Source organism: Helianthus annuus, chromosome 4 (assembly GCF_002127325.2).
Source record: "Helianthus annuus cultivar XRQ/B chromosome 4, HanXRQr2.0-SUNRISE, whole genome shotgun sequence".
In the NCBI taxonomy this organism is placed as follows: Eukaryota; Viridiplantae; Streptophyta; class Magnoliopsida; order Asterales; family Asteraceae; genus Helianthus; species Helianthus annuus.
In genome coordinates this window covers 200,971,388-200,995,657 of record NC_035436.2, presented here as the reverse complement: position 1 = coordinate 200,995,657, position 24,270 = coordinate 200,971,388, and the positions used below count along the sequence as shown (strand labels likewise).

The window sequence follows — 24,270 nt, the reverse complement described above, 5'->3', positions numbered from 1 at the left end:
ATGGTATTGTTGGGTTACCATGTGAGAATGAAATGAATCAAACTTTATGTTGTTTGGTAGGCAGAAAAAAATGAAGGAATAAAACTGGTGATGGGTGGCGACGGTGGTCGAAGTAGGTGGCAACGACCATGACGGGTGGCAGTCATTTGCGACGATGTTGGGTAGCCGTCATTTGCGGCGGTGTTGGGTGGCGGTGGTGGGGGTGGTAGCGGCGGCGATCGGTGGTAGTGGAGGGTGGGGGCGGTGGCGGTGGTGGGTAGTGGGTGGCATGTGCGGCGGTGGGTGGTAGCGGCGGCATCGGTTGGTAGCGGTGGTCCACGGTGGCACCGGTGGTCGACGGTGGCGCCGGTAGTCGGTGGTTGGTGGTGGCAGTGACAACGGGTCGTGGTGGTGATGAAAAGTGAGAGATTGAACGGAATGAAAAAAAAACAAGGTGGGTGGATTGAATGAATTTGAGGTTTTTAGAGGGAATGGAACGCCTCTAGTAACGGGTGATTCCGTTACCTTGACCAGCCAAACACATTTTTTTCATTCCATCACAATAGTCCATTCCATTCCGCATCTCCTTCCTACATACTGTAAATATGTGAACTCTCTCTTAATGATTGAGAGATTGAGATTGCATTATATAGAATATTACAAAGTAACTATATACGGAAATAATGGAATACAAATAAATACAAATCAATCACAATAAAGAGAGGAGATATTAATGGAGAATAATCAGTGAGTTAGTTGAGCTTTGATTGATTCTTGAGATATTATCTTTTATCCCCCTGCAAGCGAAACGGTGGTGATTGAACCCGAAGAATGTCACGAAAAAATGCAAACTGAGGTCGTGGCAGGCTCTTTGTAAAGATATCACCAAGTTGAAGCTTGGTAGGAACAAATTTAGTGTGTAGCTTCCCTGACATAACCAATTCCCTAACGAAGTGATAATCCAGGTCGATGTGTTTCGCATGTTTGTGAGAGACCGGATTTTGACTCATAAACAAAGCACTTTTGTTGTCACATAACAAAGTAGGACGCGTGGACGAAAGAGCTTGTAATTCTTTTAATAAGTGAGTGATCCAAACAATCTCAGCCGCAACATTCGCCATTGCACGATATTCAGATTTACAGCTGGATCGTGAGACAGTTGGTTGCTTCTTCGCACTCCATGAGACTAAATAACCCCTAAAAAATTGAGTAACCATATGTTGATCTCCTTGTTTCAATACACCTAGCCCAGTCGGCATCCGAGTACCCAAGAATAGTAGATGAAGTGGGACGGGTGAAGACAAGGCCATGAGAGATGGTACCCTTAACATACCTGAGAATGCGTTTGACTAACTGGAAATGCTTTGCAGTGGGTGCATGAAGGTGTTGACAAGTTTGGTTAACTGCATAGGATAGGTCGGGGCGGGTGATGGTTAAGTATTGAAGTGCCCCGACAAGAGACCGATAATGAGTAGGATCCGAGTAAGGTGTACCATCGGTGATGGAGGTGTTGGGGGTGGAAAGAGGCGTGGGAGCAGGTTTAGCATTGGTTAGACTAGCACGTTCGAGAATGTCATTTGCATATTTGTTTTGAGTAAGAAATAGGCCCTCATTATTTTTAATGACTTCGAGACCGAGAAAGTAATTTAAGGAGCCTAGGTCATCCACATAGACAAATAGGTACATAATGGAATTGTAATGATGAAAGACGAACAAAGATGGGTCGGCACGGCTGCAATGAAACCTGTAGGAGATGAGGAAAGCAATGAGGCGCTGAAACCAAGCCCGAGGAGCTTGTTTAAGGCCATAAAGGGCCTTCTTAAGTTTGCACACATGATCGGGAAATCGTTGATCTACAAAACCCGATGGTTGCTCCATAAACACGGTTTCAGTTAGAAGCCCATTGAGAAAAGCGTTGTTCACATCCAGTTGGTGAAGAGACCATTTATTGATAACAGCTAAGGATAGAACAACCCGAATTATGGATACTTTGATGACGGGACTGAAAGTGTGTTGGAAATCAAGGCCCGGGATTTGTGTGAAACCTTGCGCCACAAGGCGAGCCTCGTGACGATCCAAAGTCCCATCTGAGTGAAATTTGGTGCGAAAGCCCCATTTAGAACCAACCACATTGGTGGACGAAGGTCTAGGAACAAGGGTCTATGTTTTGTTATGGTTTAGAGCAAGGAGTTCATCATGCATTGCCTTCATCCAATGAGGGTGTTTGGAGGCACTCCAAAAGCCTTTCGGATCTGTGTTGGAAAAAAGAGCAGCGTGAAGGCACGAGCTCATGACTTGAACAAGATAAGAAGTGTGTTTGGGATTCGGTTTGAAGGTACCAACCTTGGAGACCATTGGGTGAGTTGGGGTATTTCACATTTACCTTTAGTCGAATTCTCATGCAACAACAGTTATCACTCTAGCATTCAAAAGACACCATTTGAGGCATTATATGGAAGAAAATGTCGATCGCCTATTGTATGGCAAGAGATCAGAGATGCCCAAATTACCGGTCTTAAGTTATTGCAAGAAACGACTGACAAGATCCTCCAAATACGAGACAATCTCTTGAAAGCTCGGAGTCGTCAAAAGAGTTACGCCGATAAACGCCGCAAGCCCATTGAGTTCGAAGTTGACGATCACGTACTCCTAAAGGTTTCACCTTGGAAGGGGTGATCCGATTCGACAAGAAAGGAAAGCTCGCGCCTCGATACGTTGGACCCTTTAAGATTCTGGAAAGAATTGGCAAAGTGGCCTACAGACTCGAATTACCGGAGGAACTCAGCAACATACATCCAAATTTCCACGTCTCGAACCTCAAAAATTGTCTGGCCGAGCAGAATTTACATGTTCCTCTTGAGGATCTTCAAGTGGACGAAACATTACACTTCGTGGAAAAGCCAGTCGAGATCATGGACCGAGAGACTAAGAAACTTCGATGCTCACGCATTCCTATAGTGAAGGTTCGCTGGGAAGGCAAACGCGGCGCCGAGTTCACTTGGGAACTCGAAAGTGACATGAAGGCTAAATATCCACATCTCTTTGTTACGCCTGCGCCTTAATTTTGGGACGAAATTCCCTAAAGTAGGGGAGGCTGTAACAACCCGACTTTTAAAGTCAAATAACAAGTCAAAGTCAAAGTCAAGACATGTCAGCATTCAGATCTGTCATTTCATACTTAATTATTGCTTGTACTCTCGAGATTCGATAAACGATATAGTGATAACGTTTTTAAACGATATTTTGACCCCTACAACACATTTTATAACGCTTGTACTAAACATAGTTAACGCAATTACAATGCTATTTATCGCATTGTTACTCCCCGCTATCACATCGCAATCATATCGCAAACTACTGGTATTGTTCTATGTGTGTGTCATTATATGCTTTACTTGTGTGTGTGTGCCTTGTACGTATTTTGGGATGATTATTCGCAAACGCAATCGCAACTCTATCGCAACGCAATCTCATCGCAAACTCTAAACGCAAATTTACTTATTTTTATGCTGTTATGTGTTAGTTATGTTATTTGTGTAACTATTGTTTAATACTATCGCATCGCTTACTCGCAACTCGCTTAAACGCAACGCAACGCTCAATGCACGAAACAAACGTCGGAAAACTAACTCGCACATCGAATGGACATCCGACCGGATGACCAACCGATCGAATGGACATCCGACCGGATGACCATCCGATTGGATGGCCATTCGATCGAGCGGCCGTCCGACCCGTTCACTCTACACCGCCTTTCTCACCCTTCACCTATAAATACCCCACCTGTCACATCAACTGTTCATTGATGTGACAGCTTCGTCCGACCCACACACTCTCAAGCCCTCTTCTCTCGATTCCTAGCGATTCTTATAAGTTTTCGCTCTAAATCTATGTACTTCCATCATCAACACACACTTTCTCATCATCTTCTCCATCAAATCTTACATTTTCACCGTGAAATCACCTGATTTGGGCTGTTTTAGGGGGGACGTCACCACGGGTTCTTATGAACACCGAAGTGTGACCTCGTCTCATCGAGAACGGTCCAGATCTAAAGGATTTCCACATCATTTTTACACTAATTTCAACAAAACTCCATCTGTTTCAAACTTTTCTTCAACATCTTTCACTTTTTACTCAAAACCGTTAGAATCTAGGCTTGTTCAGGTTCTCTACTCATTCTCTAGTGGAGAACCGGTCTGAGAATGGATTTCTACCAAAGAGACGACTGATTCACGGGTTGAACATGACATTTCACCTTGAACAGTTGAGTCTGATCGAATGGGGTGATTCCCGTCCGATCGACTGAGTTGGACTTGGTACGGTTTCCGATTATCTAACACGCCATTCCATCGTCTCGGTTAAACCGCAAAACTTTTCAACTTAGCTGATTTTACAAAGGTTGCAAAACATCAGATCACCGATCGAATTGCCGTCCGATCAGAACGACTATTCGACCAGGTGATCTGTAGGTTCAAACACTTAAACAATTATCCAAAACTTCAAAGAATATCGGCTTTCAATTGAATAGCCATCCGATCAAACGGCCATCCGTCCGAATGACCATCCGATAGAATGACTTTATTCATACTACAACGAAAACTTCAAAAGTTCAAACATTCTACAAATACACTTCCTCAGTCGAATGACCAACCGATCGAATGATCATCCGACTGGATGACCATCCGTCTGGACGGTCATCCGATCGAACCAACATTTGATCACTCAACTCACCTAATGCACTGTTACACGCTGTTCAACGCTCACGCTATCGTTCGGTGATCAGGCTAATCTCCCACGCGCTCCCTTCAATCCAAGATCGTGTTTATTTACTAAACATAGACAGTGAGTATACTCGATCCCTTTTTGCTTAACACACTTTTGGGTGTTACATACGTTACCTATATCAAATCACACCAACACACAACGCAAACACTTTTATACGCTAACCGCTCTGCATGTTATACGTGGTTTCGATGAATGCTTGCATGTTATGTTTATACAGTGATTGTTGCCTGACACCTTAGCAACGATAGTACTACAGTTTGGACTTAGCACCTGTCATGGACAGGGGTTGTTAAGGGTTTTACTTCGCATGGTCACAGTGGTGATAATGTGTAGGGCATTCTACAACTCGCAGTCATGTCAGTTGCATATTTCATTGTCGATAGCTTACTTGCTTCACATTTCTACGTGTTACATGCTAGTTATGCGTAATTCGCTTTCGCTATACTACATGCTATTAAACTTGTATGCTCACCTTTACGCTCTGTGTATTGACTTTATTTTAACATATGTGACAGGTGTTTAGGATGCTTTGCTTGCTGGGATGAATCAAGGTAGGTGGTCTAGAAACCCACGAATAAAATCAAAGTTGTCGGAACTATTTAATTGTCTTTGAGAAACAATGTCTGTAATAACTATTTTTACTTTATACGTTTATGGTATGGGTCGTGACGTTAAATATATTGTCATTAATAGTGTTATGGATTCTCTTGGACAATCTGTTTCGCTTAGTGTCACGCCCCGATGATTCCGCCATTGGTTGGGGTGTGACATTAGGTTTACGTAGCCACTTATTTAAGTTGGGTCCTACATAGCACTTTTCTTCTCTCACAGTAAATCACCTGAAACGCGTTTTAAAAACATTTGGTTAGCGAAAAATACTGGTGAGTTCATTCAGTTGTACAAAAACACATTGTTATAATTACAGCATTAAGGGTTTTTACATTTGTTTATATCTTTCAATTACTCAATTCAGTATTTATCACTCAGTGGAAGTTCCTATGACTATGGTCATATCACTCATTGGCTAACTCGTTGTCCAATGGTGAAGATTATCAAGTAGTGTATACAAAACCCCACATACCGAGAGTAATTTTAGAATACAAAAACTTAATCATTTTAAGTATAACTGAAAAACAATTAGGGTTTTGAAAGCATTCAATAAAAAGAGAATGACTCGCTTTGCAGATTTAAGGTGTTTGTACTAGCCTACTAGTTTAATGCTTGTATTCCTAATTAAACACACAATTCTCACGTATTAGTGTATTAACTCAATTCAGCTTTAACGATAATCACGAGATCAAAACCCACAACGAATGACAAAATATAGTCGTATACAGACAACACTTAAACATCCGTTGGATCGGTTTCAATCGATCGGACAAAGTACCGTACCAGTGATTCGAGTTATTACTCTGATAACGGGCAGAGTTTCAGTGCTTCGGGTATAGTGGGTAGAATAGCAGAACTTGCGAGAAATAAAGAAAGTTGTGAGCGAATTCTAAAGTCTCATGCACGTTCAATTTATAGCCTGGATTTCACCTCGTCGCGTCGCGCGACCGGATTATCATAACACCTTTGTCACACCCCAACCGATGGCGGAAACATCGGGATGAGACGAACAAATTGCTCAAAACAACATAACACTAAGTGTGACAATATAGATTAAATCATTTTATTAAAACTAAAGAGTAATACATTGTTTCAAATAGTAAACATAAATTCAAACATTGTTTAATTGCTAAAATGGGTTTCTAGGTTCATCCTAGCTTGTTTTCTTGATCACTTCGCCTAACAACCTGCAACATGTATTAAAATAACATCAACAAAAATGTTGGCGAGTATACAAGTTTGGTATGTAGCATAATAGAATAAAATGTTTAACGTGCTCATATCCAACATGAATAAAATGATACATGTTACTACTTTGTCATTCAATATCGTTCAACATCGTTCAATCTCGTTCAACATCGTTCAACATCGTTCAACATCGTTCAACATCGTTCAACATCGTTCACATATCGTTCAACATCGCAATACCCCAAGACTCAAGGGCATTGAGATTAACACGTTCAATTTGCATAGCATAAGAGATTAACAAGCATCAAATTGTTTCATGTTTAAATGTGGATAGAGTGTGATTAAAACAAGACTCAAGTGTTGTGTAAATTGAATATGGAATACATGTTGCACCCAAATGTGTTTAAAACGAAAATGGGATCGAGTATACTCACATTGATTGCGTTGCGCTTTCTTGTAAGAACGTACGAGTAAAGATTGGGAAATAATCCAAGAGAACGAGCAAAGACGATTATCCGAAACAGTGACGAAACGGTTCCTGTCGTAAACTCCGGTGGACTTTGTTTTCTCCGGTCGATCCTTCGTACGGCTCCGGCTGGTTCGTCTTACTCCAACGACGCCCTCGATCTCCGGCGGTTGTGTAGGTGATACGAACAGGTGATGAGAGTGTTGTGGTGTGTCGATAAGTGGTGGCGAAATAGGGTATAGTGCTTGGTATTTATAAGATGTCGATGGGTATAGCAAGTTTGGAAAGAGTTTGTGATTACGTGTCAAGGATAGAAACCCGAGCGTGATTGATCCGCATATATGGTAATTAAAGAGCAAAAGGAAATGATTGACAAGTCGGAAATGAGGAATGATTTTAATACCGAAAACAGGCCGATCCAAGAAGGAAAGATTGAGTGATGTTGCTGTCAAACTGTTTGGCGGCAAGGTTTAAAAAGGAATCAACGTAAAGTGCGTATAAGAATTAGATGTTTCCATAAACAAACGGATGTGGCATGCCCGGCCGAGTGGTTAGTGCGTTGCTTTGTGAGATCGAGGTCGCGAGTTCGAATCTGGTTAGGGGCGGGTTTATACAAGAAACCCCCCCTTTTTGCTTCTTTTCATTACTTAACTGAACTAACTGAGTTTTCTAACTCAGTTAGTTGGTTCCTTTAAAAAACTAACCAGGTTAATCTTTAACTAGGTTATCTTTGAAGTTGAAAAGGGTTAACTAACTTAGTTAGTTTAATCTAATAAAAATTCTTTTTTTTATTTACTTATTTCACAAAATATGATAAATGAATAAAATAATTTATTTATTTAATTAATTAAATTATTAAATTATTTATTTAATGTCGATAATTATTATAATTATTTGATTTAACCCAAATTTCGTACGAATTTCCGATTTTTGTCCGGTTTAGGGTAACCTCTTGATAATACTTGTTTCGAGAGTCAAAATTAGGATATCTTTCCACTGTTTTTACGTGTTTGACATAGTTTAACGTGTTTAACCATAACATAGAATCCAAACAAGTATATGATCAAAACAATGCAATTTTTCATTATGATTCAAGTTTCGAAGTACAATTTGGGAATAAATAGGATGCAATGAGAGTACAACTGACTGAAAATAGAAGGTACAACCCATAAAGCTATAAATAGAAAGCTCAAAAACGCAGAGCGTTACAGTCTCCCCTACTTTAGGAGATTTCGTCCTCGAAATCTTTAAGAGGAAGGCTGAACGAAGGGGAAACGAAATGATGGTTGCTCAGTGAAACATGAATATTGAGGAACAACGCTGATCGTGACGATTTTACCATTAGGTGTTGGCATCTTGAGCTTGGTTGGCATTGAGAGCTGGAGCTTTTGGGGCTGGTTGTCGTTCTTGGTTCCATAAAGGACAATGGCGGCGAAGGTGGGTTGTGTCTCCACACTTAAAACAGGCTCTAACTTTGTTTGCAGGGTTAGTGAGACAATAAGCGGTATCGTGGCCAAAACGGTTACATATAGTGCAATGGCGGCAATTTGAGTTGGTAGGGTGATGACGGTTGCAGGTGGTACATTTGGGATGAATTCCAGTGTATGGTTTACTCGTGTTCTCTGGTGTAACAGGGTTTGGGTTAGCAACAGGTACAACCGCATTGCAGCCAGGGTCTTGAAACTTGCGTTTCTTACCCTCGCCACCACTTGATTGTTGGACGATTAGGTTGGCTATCTTAGAGGAGCTGGTAGGTGTTGCAATTTGTTTATCACGAACGCGATTGTTGTTCAGGCTTGCTGCGAGTCGATAGACAGCCTCGATGTTGTCGAGCTGGGCTGCCTCGATGGTGTCTCTCATGGTAGGGGGTAAACCGTGGATATACTTTTTGATCATACGATCAACAGTGAGAACCAGGTGGGGTACAACAAAGCTCAGCTGCTTGAAACGAATGGTATACGCAAGGTTGTCGTCACCAATCTGCTTGAGAGACCAAAACTCTTCCTCAAGCTTCTGTTGTTCATGAGGAGGGCAGAATTCCTCCGTCATGAGCTGCTTCAATTCTTCCCATGACAACGCATATGCCAATTCGTTTGAACGAATGTTCCTTTCATTCGTCCACCACTCTAGGGCTCTTGCTTGAAAGACACCAGTAGCACTACGTGTCTTGAGCTCATCAGGACATTCACTATTGATGAATGTGACCTCTATGCTATCGAACCATTCAAACATAGCGGTCACACCCTCTTGGCCAGTGAAGGTTTTTGGGTGACAAGAGGCGAAATGTTTGTAGTTAAAGGCAATGGGCTTAGGTTGGGCAACTTTGGAGTCGATGGAAGTGTTGGGGGTGTTGGAAGCTTGGATTTCGGTCACAACTTTGGGGATAAGACGAGCGAACTGCTTGGCCATAAATGCCATCATCTTCTTCTGAGAGCTGACCCTCGACTTTCTGGACGAGCTGGAAAGTTGGCGAGATGAAGACATCTACGAATTTGAAATGAAATGAGAATGAGACTTTGATCATAATGATTATTGGAGAAAAATTGTTTAATGCATGCAACATGTAGCACATTGTTTTTTACATAGAATAACATGAATAAGATAACATGAAATTTCCACATAGGATAACATGTATGACAAAAGCATAATAAATTTAATTTGTTCACGAGAGAGTATAATTAATTGTTTTAGGTTGCGACAAAAGTGTGAATTGTGACTTCCTAGCTTGAAATGAAGATGACGCTCAATGTAAAACACATAGAAATTGAGATAACATAAAAGAGATTTAACATAAAACATGGATTGTCACGGAACGTAACATATGACACTTCCAAAGTGAATCGAAGTCCTTTTCGAATTTAGGAAACGTGCTTTGGCCTAATAGACAAATACTCTCATCGAGGAGCGACTAACGATATTTGTCCTTCCAGTTACTACACGTCCTTAATCGATTGGGAAAATCGAAACTTTGGCAAGATTGAAAATCGAGGAGTGGGACTAGTTAAGCAAGATGCGAGTTTCACCTCTAACTTGATAACATCGTACCCTAATGTGGTTGGTACTTATCAAAAGATAAGGGTCCACTAGAGTATGAAATGGAAAACTCCCAACAAGGTTTGGATATCACTCCTAACTTGAGGGTAGATTTCGTGCAAAAATCAAAGTATAGCTGAGTGAAAATTATCACCAAGTGTGGGAATCACCCCTATCTTGATGAATCATTTCGATTGTGTTGTAAGAGTGTCTTCAAAGCCTCCAAGTGTGTATTGTGTTAGCCTTAGGAAAGGCATGTATATTAAGAGTCCAAAAGAAAGTAGGGGGAAGCAAAGAAGATAGAAGGGAAGTTGTTTTAAGCAACACATAGTGAAAAAAAAGCTCCTAAACTATAGACTAGGCAAGGCATTCCTAATTCCCTATAGTTATGGCTCTGATACCAATCTGGTATCAGAGTACTCCTACTATAGACTAGGGAAAAGTAAGGCAATCCTACCTAATTCCCTATAGTTATGGCTCTGATACCAATCTGGTATCAGAGTATTCCTACTATAGACTAGGGAAAAGTATAGCAATTTACCTAATTCCCTATAGTTATGGCTCTGATACCAATCTGTCACACCCCAACCGATGGCGGAAACATCGGGATGAGACGAACAAATTGCTCAAAACAACATAACACTAAGTGTGACAATATAGATTAAATCATTTTATTAAAACTAAAGAGTAATACATTGTTTCAAATAGTAAACATAAATTCAAACATTGTTTAATTGCTAAAATGGGTTTCTAGGTTCATCCTAGCTTGTTTTCTTGATCACTTCGTCTAACAACCTGCAACATGTATTAAAATAACATCAACAAAAATGTTGGCGAGTATACAAGTTTGGTATGTAGCATAATAGAATAAAATGTTTAACGTGCTCATATCCAACATGAATAAAATGATACATGTTACTACTTTGTCATTCAATATAGTTCAACATCGTTCAATCTCGTTCAACATCGTTCAACATCCTTCAACATCGTTCAACATCGTTCAACATCGTTCAACATCGTTCACATATCGTTCAACATCGCAATACCCCAAGACTCAAGGGCATTGAGATTAACACGTTCAATTTGCATAGCATAAGAGATTAACAAGCATCAAATTGTTTCATGTTTAAATGTGGATAGAGTGTGATTAAAACAAGACTCAAGTGTTGTGTAAATTGAATATGGAATACATGTTGCACCCAAATGTGTTTAAAACGAAAATGGGATCGAGTATACTCACATTGATTGCGTTGCGCTTTCTTGTAAGAACGTACGAGTAAAGATTGGGAAATAATCCAAGAGAACGAGCAAAGACGATTATCCGAAACAGTGACGAAACGGTTCCTGTCGTAAACTCCGGTGGACTTTGTTTTCTCCGGTCGATCCTTCGTACGGCTCCGGCTGGTTCGTCTTACTCCAACGACGCCCTCGATCTCCGGCGGTTGTGTAGGTGATACGAACAGGTGATGAGAGTGTTGTGGTGTGTCGATAAGTGGTGGCGAAATAGGGTATAGTGCTCGGTATTTATAAGATGTCGATGGGTATAGCAAGTTTGGAAAGAGTTTGTGATTACGTGTCAAGGATAGAAACCCGAGCGTGATTGATTCGCATATATGGTAATTAAAGAGCAAAAGGAAATGATTGACAAGTCGGAAATGAGGAATGATTTTAATACCGAAAACAGGCCAATCCAAGAAGGAAAGATTGAGTGATGTTGCTGTCAAACTGTTTGGCGGCAAGGTTTAAAAAGGAATCAACGTAAAGTGCGTATAAGAATTAGATGTTTCCATAAACAAACGGATGTGGCATGCCCGACCGAGTGGTTAGTGCGTTGCTTTGTGAGATCGAGGTCGCGAGTTCGAATCTGGTTAGGGGCGGGTTTATACAAGAAACCCCCCCTTTTTGCTTCTTTTCATTACTTAACTGAACTAACTGAGTTTTCTAACTCAGTTAGTTGGTTCCTTTAAAAAACTAACCAGGTTAATCTTTAACTAGGTTATCTTTGAAGTTGAAAAGGGTTAACTAACTTAGTTAGTTTAATCTAATAAAAATTCTTTTTTTTTATTTACTTATTTCACAAAATATGATAAATGAATAAAATAATTTATTTATTTAATTAATTAAATTATTAAATTATTTATTTAATGTCGATAATTATTATAATTATTTGATTTAACCCAAATTTCGTACGAATTTCCGATTTTTGTCCGGTTTAGGGTAACCTCTTGATAATACTTGTTTCGAGAGTCAAAATTAGGATATCTTTCCACTGTTTTTACGTGTTTGACATAGTTTAACGTGTTTAACCATAACATAGAATCCAAACAAGTATATGATCAAAACAATGCAAATTTTCATTATGATTCAAGTCTCGAAGTACAATTTGGGAATAAATAGGATGCAATGAGAGTACAACTGACTGAAAATAGAAGGTACAACCCATAAAGCTATAAATAGAAAGCTCAAAAACGCAGAGCGTTACAACCTTCGCGTAACGTGAAGGGCCTAGCTAGGGCATAGCTGGCATTAGTCAACAAGTAGATCTGCCATGTGGACGACACTTGTCCGCCACGTGTCTCAGGCGGTTTACAAGTGCGTCGCATCACGCGACCAAATTACATTAGCAACGTCACGTAGCACGACGTGGTTGAAGGCAGGATTCCTTCGTTTTTCGTGCTGGTTCTTGCCGTGCGTGCATGGAGTTTTGGTTACGAGTCGTTTGTGGACTTTTTCGATGGTTGTTATAGCCAAACTTTAGTTGAAACATATTTCATGTCTCCTCCTAATTGTAAAGATAGGATAGAGGAAATTGGTGATGATGGGGACAATGATGGTAAACCAGTTAGGAGTACACAACAAATACTCGCAAAAGCTTCTAGGAGACTAGCATTAGAGTACAATGTAGGTGATGCTGGAACAAGTCAGGTAGTGGATGTTAGAAGAAGTCAGGTAGTGGATGCTGGAACAAGTCAGGTAATGGATGTTGGAACAAGTCAAACTGAGGCGGTGTTTGATGCTGGGATTAACAAAGGTGAATTAGATCAAGTCAGGTAGTGAATCTTGGTGAGGTAAATGGTAATGTTGAAAGAGATCGTAATGGCAGTGATGATGAGGGATATGGTATTAGCAGGTTATTATTGATTTGGAATTGTCAGGTTTTTGTTCATGCTTTTGGTCATTTTTTGTTCACAAAATGCTTTTGGTCACTTTTTGTGCACATAATGGTTTTGGTCACTTTTGTCCGACAGGATTTGTTCATGCTATTGGTCTTTTTTTTGTCCGACACTTTTCTATCCAAACAACATAAATTATTTGCCAAACAATTTAGGATCAATGTTCATTCCCATTATCTGTTTGATTAACCAAATGCTTATCAATTGTCCGACATTTCTCGGATCTAAACAACATCCATAATATCCGAAACAATAGTGGTCCGATGTTCATTTCCATTACATCAAAACGACATATCCAAGATACAGTCACACATAACAGAGATACCATACCATATTACATTATCACATACTACTGACCTACACACCTTATCTAGGTCATTTTTTAAGAAAGAAAAAGATACACAGCATCTATGTCAGCCCTAACATACATTTCAGTTTCCTGTTTGCTTTTACAGCTTTTCTAGCAATGGCTTCATTCCTGTTACACCTCTCCAACAAACCAGATATGATTTATGTGGATCGGCGACACATAAGGGGGGTCTAACCATCGAACGAACCCACAATTGGCACAACAGTAGAACCTTCTTCCTGGATTTGCTCAGGTCCAAGGCGTAACATACGTGATTGGAGCTCCACAAGCACAATTGATGTCTACCATGGATGATTTGGAAGGAAGAAGAAGTCGGATGATGTTGGAAGGAAGAAGAAGATAGCGTTTAGTGGAGGGTTCAAATGAGAAGAGATTGTTTGTAAGAATAAAAAAGAACAAATTTCAACCAATAAGAATCCTTCATTTTAGTTTATTTAATTTTTGTATTTAATATTAGTGTAAGGGTATATTGGTAAACTTAAGATAGATCATTAATTGGTAGTCTTCTTTTTTTTTATAGCTAACAACATTAAATTTGTAACTTATTTTCAAAAAAAAAAATCAAAGAAGAAAAAAATTAATTTAAAATGTAGGATAAGTTAACAGATGTGTAAGATAATTACGAGCTGTGTAAGATAATTTTCACTATGTGTAGGATAAATTTCAAAACGTGTAGGTTAAATTTTAATGTGTGTAGGCAAAAAAAATTAGTATGGAGGATGATAGTCTTTATGACTAATTATTAGTCAAAGATAATAATAGATGGGATGAGAAAAAACTATTTAATGTTTTACAATTGTACAATTTCTTCTTTTTCTTCTCAATTTAATTTTTTTCTCAAATGAACCTCCCTCATATGGCTTATTAGGGTTTTAAAAGGCTTTATAAATACCTGGGTTAGGAAAGCACTGATTTGCCCCTCACATGAGGGGCATGTGACAGCGTTTTAACGTTTGAGGCGGTGAGTGTAATAGAGATAGGTTGTATAGATCAGAGAGTAAAATGTCTGTTTTTTAAATATTGGGGCAAAAGCGTTAAAACGACCGAACCACAGGGAGCAAAATGAAAGTTTAATCTTCTTTAAAAAAATTGTTTTAGTTTATTGATTTTGAGTATTTAGTTATTCTACTCCACCTAGTTATTGGATGTTAAGGTATTGCTCAGATTTCTAGGTGACGTGGTGGTGATGTGACAGAATTTATTATTCCACAACACAACACAACACAACACAACCCAATACCATTATACCTTTTGGCCCACAAACTAAACATGTACAAATCTGTTTTTTCAAACCGAATCAGTTTTTTTTGTTGAAAAAAAAACGTATTTTTTGAAACCGGGTCAGGTTTTAAACCGGTTTGAAAGCCTTAAGATCCAAACGGATACGGATTGGTTTGGATCGGGCTTCAAAACGGTTAAAAAACCGAATTTATATATATAACAAACAATTAACGAAAAAAATCACTTAGAACCTTGAAAAAAAATTATTTTTTTAAACCGGTATTTTTTATTAAACTATAAAAAAACAATTTTTAATCGATTTTCAAACCGGTTTTCGATGTGTGATGGGGCAACCAGTAAATAATAAATGGTGGTTCGGGCCGGGGTAAAACCAGTCTTTTATAAACCTATTTTTTCTAAACCAAACCAAATTTTTTTTCCCGTTCGGTTTTTTTGCCCACCTCTACCACAAACAATCTATGAGGTTATACCAATTTAATATAACTTCAAAAAGAGCAAAAGCCAGACCCGTTCAAAAATCCAACACATGCCTGTTCCATACAAACTTTTAACTAAACTAAAGTACCCTTTAAACCAAAAGTAAAACATGGACAGTTCTTCTTGATCCGGTGATAAGCGATTTTGACTTCCTGGCCAAAGTCAAAACTAAAGTTGGCGTTATCACACTCTGAGTTACCTAGAATTCGGTTTTTGGTTTTTGGGAGGGTACATGAAGTATTTGAGTGCTCGATTGGTCACATATATAAAGATGTGTGGCATCAGGGGACACACCATATTGCTTTGCGCGTGCAGCAACACATATAGTTACTATGATATATCGTATTCAGAACCCGGGAAAGTATTCAAAGCTTGTTCTCTCACCCCAAACATTGGTGAATTTACGTTGTCGAAATATAACCTCAGTTATAGACTCACTAGTTAACCAAGGGTTTCATAACATACAACATCAACGGTTTCTTCGTATGCGAATCGGCAATCCTAAACAAGTAAATGGAAAGAAATATCGGAATATAAGTTTAAAGGCATATCACCGAAAGGACGAGATTCGACACGCTCTAATAAATAACTTTTGTAAGGGTAACCCAGTATAAGTATACCTGATACTTGGGAGGTGCAACATGTTCAATTTTTCAAATGAAGATGCGTCTGATAAACGATTGTAAGAAAATGGGCGGCTGCAAATGCCACACAAAATCATATTTTTCCTGATTGGATAGACGTGGATAGATGCTTCCACTATGCAAGAAAATGGCAATTGCACCCTGTAAATTATTAAACTGTCAAATGCAACATTTACGGAATACCGTATAATAACATATTTTATTTTGGGTCGACAATCATTAATTATAGGATACCATGAATAACATTTAATTCTAACAGTCATACATCTTTTATTAGACCATAATAACATATCTAGTTTAAGAAACTAAGTTTTGTTTACCTTTTTTATAAAAGTAGTATAGTCCACTTGTAACACATTTTAGTGTCTTTAAACGTTGTATGCCTTTTTATTGTAGCATGCACCTCCATCTGAAATCATTAAGAACAAAAATTTTAGGTTACACAACTTCAATTAGGCTTTATAATTTTCAATTATTCAGACCATATTAAAGCATATTAAAGTAACTGGGTTGGCAACATATATTTTTCAAATATTTTTTTACCTAGAATTCGGTTTTTGGTTTTTGACAGGGTACATGCAGGATTTGAGTGCTCGATTGGTCACATATATAAATATGTGTGGCATCAGGGGGACACGCCCTATTGCTTTGCGTATGCAGCAACACATATGGTTATTATGATATACCGTATTCAGAACCCGCAAAAGTATTCAAATCTTGTTCTCTCTCCCAAACATTGGTAAATTTACGTTGTCGAATTAGTGACTGTCTAGTTAACCAAGGGCTTCATAACATACAAGATCAACAGTTTCTTCGTATGCGAATCAGCAACCCTGAACAAGTAAAGGGAAAGAAATATCGAAATATAAGTTTAAAGGCATATCACCGAAAGGACGAGTTTCGACACGCTCTAATAAATAAGTTTTTGAAAGGGTAACCCAGTATAGTATACCCGATACTTGGGAGGTGCAAAATGTTCAATTTTTCAAATGAAGATGCGTCCGATAAACGATTGTAAGAAAATGGGCGGCTGCAAATGCCATACAAAACCGTATTTTTTTCCTGATTGGAAACACGAGGATAGATGTTTCCACTATGCAAGTAAATGGCAAATGCACCATGTAAAATTATTAAGCTGTAAAATGCAACACTTATGAAATACCGTATATAACATATTTTATTTAGGGTCAACAATCATTACTTATTGGATACCATGAATAACATATTTAATTCTAACAATCATGCATCTTTTATTAGACCATAATAACATATTTAGTTTAAGAAGCTAACTTTTGTTTACCTTTTTTTATGAAAGTAGTATAGTCCACTTGTACCACATGTTAATGTCTTAAAAGGTGTATGTCTTTTATTGTAGAGTGCACCTCCATACTAAAATCATTAAGAAGAACAAAATTAGGTTACACAACAACAACTTCAATTAGGGTTTATAATTTTCAATTATTCAGGCCATATCAATTAGGTTACAAAATCATGTTAGAATCAAGAAAATGTAAAGGAAACCAAATTTTCTATCTATTATTTATCAAATAATATATATATGTAAGAGAATTTCATTATTCAATTTTTGAGTGTTTGATACTATTTTGCTTTTTTTTTAATGTTTTTATCTATATACACAAGTTTTGAAGCTATATGTACATGCCTCTATCGCATATAAACATTATATTTTCTTCCCTTAGACTATTTCTAAAAGTAAAAGTCTTCTCTTAGAGTATGAGTATAAATACTAAATAACCCTTATGGTTTACTTTTAGTTTTATTAAACCCTATACTTTATAAATTTATTTAACTATTAGTAATAGTGGTATTATTTTATAAGTTCAAATCCTATTGACTTGCGAGTTAACACGCCGCAATGCGCATGTGTTTTCAAGGTTTTTACACCTAACTTTGGTTTTTACACCTAACTTTTGTTCGGTTTAACGGTACCGTCACAACGCGCTTCACTTTTTTAAATAAGATTTCAAGTATTGTCAACGTTTCTGCTATGACGCGTGGAAATTCTTTTTCGGTTTACATTTTGGAATAAATTTTACGATTCAACGTTTTTACGTCTATTTTTTATTCAATATAACGTTCTTGCCGCAACGCATAGGTCCTAACTCCTAACTACTAATTTATTAAACTTACCAACCTAAAATGGGAAAACTCCACATAATAGTAAACAAGTTTTCCTAGTGTTTCACTAAAGTCACTACACTATATCTTATTTTGTCTCTTTAAAATCACTAAACTTTGATTTCTTGTTCTTATATTGAGTAGTTACCAGGTTATCGCATTTTATTATAGTTTTAATTTTTATTTGAATTCTTTAATTTACCTTTCTACCCTTGCAACTAAAAAAAGATAAAAGGAAAATAAAACATTAAATTTATTCCTTTTTAATGAAAAGGAAAAATATAAATCCCTTACAAAGCTTCCACGTTTCATGACCCTGATATATTTCACAGCCATATATATATATTCGGTAGACCTAGCAAACGGGTTGGGTTGGGTCATGGGTCAAAACGTTTCATGACCCGGATATATTTCACAGTCATATATAAATCCTTTCATTCACACACCCAAAACTTCCAACATATAAGTCCTAAACTTTTGCTACTAACTATTAGCTACATGATCTTAAATGACATATATAATAGTTATTTTATTTTATATGTGGAATCTTATTTATTTTCAGAGAATAACATATTTTTTTATATTTTTTTTCTCTATGTGCGCTTTTTTTTTAAAAGACCATACTTTTTTTTGCGCCTTGCGCCTAGGCTTCGGGCGAGGCCGATGCGCCTCGCCTGCGCCTTGCGTCTTTGACAACATAGATTCACACCAGCCAGCCAAAAGGCTAACAAAAACAAACAATAAGCATACAGATCATACAACACATTACCTTATCTTCTATGGCATTCAAACGTTTATTACATCAATTCTCAAAAGTAATACCTCCCATATTTGCTCTGTTTTAATCCAAACATATGTACATTCTTTTATTTCATCCAGCATCTTTGTATTTGAAGAGATCACTCTGTGAGTTGTGACCTCCAAATTGTAAAGTTTTGGTTTTGTGTGTGTATATATATACAAACACCCCATTCGAATTAAACATGTAAAACTATAACAACTCATAATTTCAGTTATCGAAACTTAAATATACTTACGCTAAATATATACGTTCTTATGTTTATGGGTTTGAATTTTAGTACCTCAATCGCCGAAGATCTGTAACGCATGTGGTGTGGTGTCGCTTTTGATTTTATTGTACAAAATGGGGGATAAACCATAGAGAAGGAGAGGTTTAGGTTGGATTTATGTGTGAATTGAAGTTGGGAACGAAATGAAGGAGCAAAAAATCAAAAAAAAAAAAAATCAGGGATTTCCATGGGTTGTCATTGTCGATGTAGCAGGGCTGTAGTCTGTAGAGAGATCATGGATTGATTCAGTATGTAAAAGAACTAAAAAGCTGAACTCGGTCAAAGGATGGTCAAAGCTAAAACTCCACCAGCCAATCACAATAATTCGTATGCAAGTTTAATTTTTGTTTTCCTTTTTTCTCTTTTATCGTCTATTCATAAACTTGTAAATATGTATATCTCCATTCTAATCATATTCTTGTTCTAGATCTACCATTTTATACCAAAATAATATATTTTTAGTACAATATCAAAGCTTGAGAACAACCCCAACACACACCCGTTAGATGTATAAAATAACTGTAACAATATCAAAGCTTAAGAACAACCCAACCCAAACCCGACACGAAAAAAACAGATTTGGGTCGACTAATATGACTTGTTTAAAAAAATAGATCGGGTTCGGGTTGACCCGTATTAAAAACGGGCCGGGTTCTGGTTGACACGTATAAAAACGGGTTGACCCATTAATCCGTTTAACTATTTATAAAAAAAATCTTTATATTTTTGTTTTTGTTTTTTCCGTTTCTATTGTACATGTTTAGTTATAATAATGTTATTTTTAACCCATGGGTGAGTTTATACTTTGTAAAAAACTTGTAAAACTAAAGATAAGTAAGGTTTAAGTTGTAGATTTTCACCTTAGCAAACAAGGCAAGATGATTTGAGAAAGAAAAGATGATCTTGTAGTCCAAAGCTTGTCACCACTTTGAGAACTCTAAGAAAACACCTTAGGAAGTTCCCATAACTCTTAGAAATACTAAAGATTTGAAGACTTTAGCCTTGTTTCTTGAAAGAAAAATGAAAAATGAAGAAGGTGGAGAGGAGGCAGATGGGTACGGATGTAGGGAGAGAGAAGAGATTGATTGTTTTGAAAAGTCTTGGGTAAAAAAATAGTTAATATGGTATGGTGGTGACTTGGGAAGAGCAAATGTTATCGGTACTGGTATTGAACCGGTACTAGTTTGGTACTCATATCAAATTTCTCGTACCGAATTATTTTTGGTATCAAATCGGTACACCCTTTTTAAGTTAACGGTGCCGGTCGGTACAATACCGGTATTTTACCGAATTTTTCTTTCAAATATCGGTATCGTATCAGTATCCACGTTTAGAGAATTTCGATACCGGTACCGAGCTCATGGTGGTGATGGATTCAAGATTTTAAAAATAAAGATGAAGAAAATCTTGTGGGGTGGGGGCAAGGGCGGACCCAAGCTTTTGGCTTAGGTGGGCGGGCGCCCCTTGAAAAAAAATTAGTATATTTTCAAAGTAAAAATCCCGATTACACCCTTGAAAATTTGGTTGAACCCTTCGTTTGCATCCCTAGAAAATAATTTCTGAGTCCGCCAGTTGACCTGAGTTTGATGAAGGGAGGGAAGGTTTGTGTTGTTAATTGTGAAATGTGTTTTAGGTGTTGTTTTAAAATATATAAGATATTACTAGTTTATCTTAAAAGTATTTTATAACTTAATAAATATGTATTCTCCCACCATAATTTGTATTTAAGTTGTCGATTTAACACCAAATAACACAAAATTATCCGTATATGTGTGTATGTAATTATGTTTCTTGTCCAAAGTCCATAAATTTTAGATATAAGTATGTAGGGCTGGGCTCTATAAGAAACCCTATCTTTTTTAAAAAACCTTAGAAACCCAACCTCATCCATTGATTCTCTTTCATCCAACTTGATCAATGGCTCTCATCATTTTAGTAACAATTATAATTAAAAGAAATAGTATAATGCACATTTGAAAGTCTGGGAGGGCATTTTCGGTAGAACAAAACCCACCTTTTGGCATTGAAAATGACAAAACCCACTTGTGTCATAATCTCTCTCCTCTTTCTTCTAGTCAAATCTTTCAATTAACTATTATCTCTCTCCTCTTTCTTCATCATTGAAAAGAAGAAAGCTTCATGGTCTTCAATGGTGATCCTTCAATGGTGATCTTCATTTGAAGATAATTTCAGCGTCATGTGGTCTGAAAAAATCACAAAGACACACGCACGAGTGTGTGTGTGAGAAGAGCGATGACAAGATGAATGTTTTAGAGAGAGAAAGTTGATGTTTTAGATAGAGAAACAACAATCTTTATCACAAAGACACACGCACGAGTGTGTGTGTGAGAAGAAGGTTTGAAGATCTTCTTCGTGTTCATCGGACGGGTATAGATCCGGTAAGTGTTCTTGAAATATCATTTCACACTTGATTTTAATGGTTGTTAATATGTTTTTGTGTGCTGAAAGTGTTTTAGTATTGGTTAATGGGGTATCCATGGTTAATGTTAATGTATTTTAAATAAATCAAAAACGTTAGGATAAGATTTTGAACGGGTTTTTTTGTTGGTTTAGTTGCTTGTTAGGGGCTTTTGATCTTAACAGTAGCTGTTTTTTTTGTTGGTTTGAGTTGCTTGTTTTGGTTTTTGATCTGAACAGTAAGTGTTTTTTTTGTTTGGTTACTTGATTCACAGACTCAGGCCCATAACACGTGTTAAGCCCCCCCTATTATAATGTTATATAACGTGTGTTGATTTACAGAAACAAACTCATAAAGATATTCAATTGAGAAGTTGGATGGATGTATGAGAAGTTAATGTGTGTTCTAGTAATGGTTAATGTTAATGTATTTTAAATAAATCCAAAACTTTAGGATGAGATTTTGAACGGGTTTTTTTTGTTGGTTTGGTTGCTTGTTTGGGGCTTTTGATCTTAACAATTTTTTTTTGTTGGGTTGCTTGATTTACAGAGACAGACCTGTAACATGTGTTAAGCACCTGTTAGAATGATATATAACGTGTGTTGATTTACAGAAACAGATCCATAAAAGATATTCAATTGACAAGCTGGATGGATGTAGGCGACGTTAATGCGGGGACATTGAATAAGTCACATCCTTTGGGAAAGAAGTCTTCGTTCATTTATAACATGTGTTAGTGGTTCATGCTGTAACAGAACACCAGGATGTAAACCTGACATGTGTTCATGTATAACATGTGTTAAGCCCCTGTTAGAATGATATATAACATGTATTAACCTTTTGTTAATTAAAAAAACAAGCAATATCTATTTTATTTTTGTTGATGTTTAAAATATCCGATAATGTGGATACTGAGCGTAAAACTTGTACAAGTAATAAATGTACAAGTTAGTATGTAACATGTAATATGAAACGAGCCATTTATGGTAACACATGTACCGGTATAATATGAAACGGGTCATTTGTTTTGCACATTTTGGAATGTATAACATGTGTTAAGCCACTGTTATAATCTTTTTGTAACCTGACATGTATTCATGTATAAGCTAGTGGTTTACAATGTGTTAAGCCTCTGTTATAATCTTGGTTTAACCTAACATGGTGTCATGTATACCTGGGATAAAATGTGTTAAGCCTCTGTTATAATCTTGGTTTAACCTAACATGGTGTCATGTATAAGCTAGTGGTTTCCAAAACACCATGATGTGTATATACATACTGTAACATGTATTAAGCGACTGAAATATATAACATGTGTTAAGCATCTATTATAACATGTATTAAGACTTCCATAATAGATGCATAAACTCCAATAGTAACTTAATAACAACAGAGTAAACCTGATATAACGTGTGTTAAGCCTCTATTATAACATGTTTTAAGACTTCCAGAATGGATGCATAAACTCCAATAGTGTGTTAAGACTTCCAGAATGTGTTAAGTCCAATAGTAAACTCCAATAGTAATATGTGTTAAAACTTCTAGAATGGATGCATAAACTCCAATAGTAACTTAATAACAACATAGTATACCTGATATAACGTATGTTAAGTCTCTTTTATAACGTGTGTTAAGGCTTCCCTAATGTGTTAAGTCCATACCGTTTTAACATCATGTACTAGACAAAACAATAAGAGTCTCAAAATACATATTACTAGTAAACGAAAATACATAGCACTAAGAAAAATGGTGGAGCTTCCTTTGACAGTCTGCCTTAGCTTTTCAGCGGCTACCTTTGCTGCCTTAGCTTTTCAGTGGCTACCCTTGCTTTATTGTTTGGGTCGGTCTTGAAACGGTTTGTAAACATGTGGGTGTGCGTATGCCATGGAAGTTATAAAAATGTGTTTTCATGTCTCACGTAACACGTGTTATGTTGTACATGGGTTTCATGTCACATGTAACACATGCATGTCCGAGAAGTTCAAACTATAACACGTGTTAGTTGTGTTGTGCTGTAACATAAACATGGTCATGATCCTTGAGCATCTGATCCACGTTTGACGAAACCAACGTTTGCTATAACACGTGTTATTTGTGTTGTGTTGTAACACAAAAATAAAAACCTGTAAATTACATAAACATTTACCCCTTTTAAGAACCATTTTAACAAAAAAAAATCATGTTTCATCTCTAAAACAGCCATTACACAAAAACCTATTAACAACCAGGTTTTATGAATAATTTTTTATATTTTAAGTGTAAAAAATGGAGCCAGACGTTGAATATCATCTTATAAAGTCCATACCTATATCAATTTTAAATTCAATATTTTATTGGTTCAATATTTAAGTGTAAAATAGTAGAACCGTAAATTATAATCATCTTTCAAAAGTTCATACCTACATGCTCAAGTTATCAACTAACATAAACTCCACAAAATCAGAAAAATCCATACGAAATATCCAGAATCAAACATATATGAAAACATATGTTGCATAAAACTAAAAGAGTGTAAAAAACTCACAAATATCAAGATCTGAAACAACATATACAAATCATATTTTATATAAACAAAAAAAAGTGGAAAAAACTCACAAATATCCAAATCTGTAACAATATTATGAAACATGTGGACAAAGGAGATCTAAAAGGAATGGAACAAGATCTGGAAGG

At 37.0% G+C, this 24,270-nt stretch overlaps 1 long non-coding RNA gene across 4 annotated transcripts; it reads right to left on the bottom strand.

The window, feature by feature from the left end:
- Positions 1-15,321: 15,321 nt before the first annotated feature.
- Positions 15,322-20,254, bottom strand: LOC110935291. 4 transcript variants are annotated; one of them, XR_004890840.1, is made up of 7 exons: positions 20,039-20,254; positions 19,191-19,400; positions 17,270-17,358; positions 16,513-16,802; positions 16,290-16,378; positions 15,946-16,110; positions 15,322-15,826 (listed from the first exon to the last, which is right to left on the bottom strand). It is a non-coding gene; the product is annotated as an uncharacterized LOC110935291 (long non-coding RNA). The 4 variants fall into 4 exon arrangements; XR_004890839.1 differs by lacking the exon at positions 17,270-17,358; XR_004890842.1 differs by lacking the exon at positions 19,191-19,400.
- Between the last annotated feature and the right edge of the window lie 4,016 nt (positions 20,255-24,270).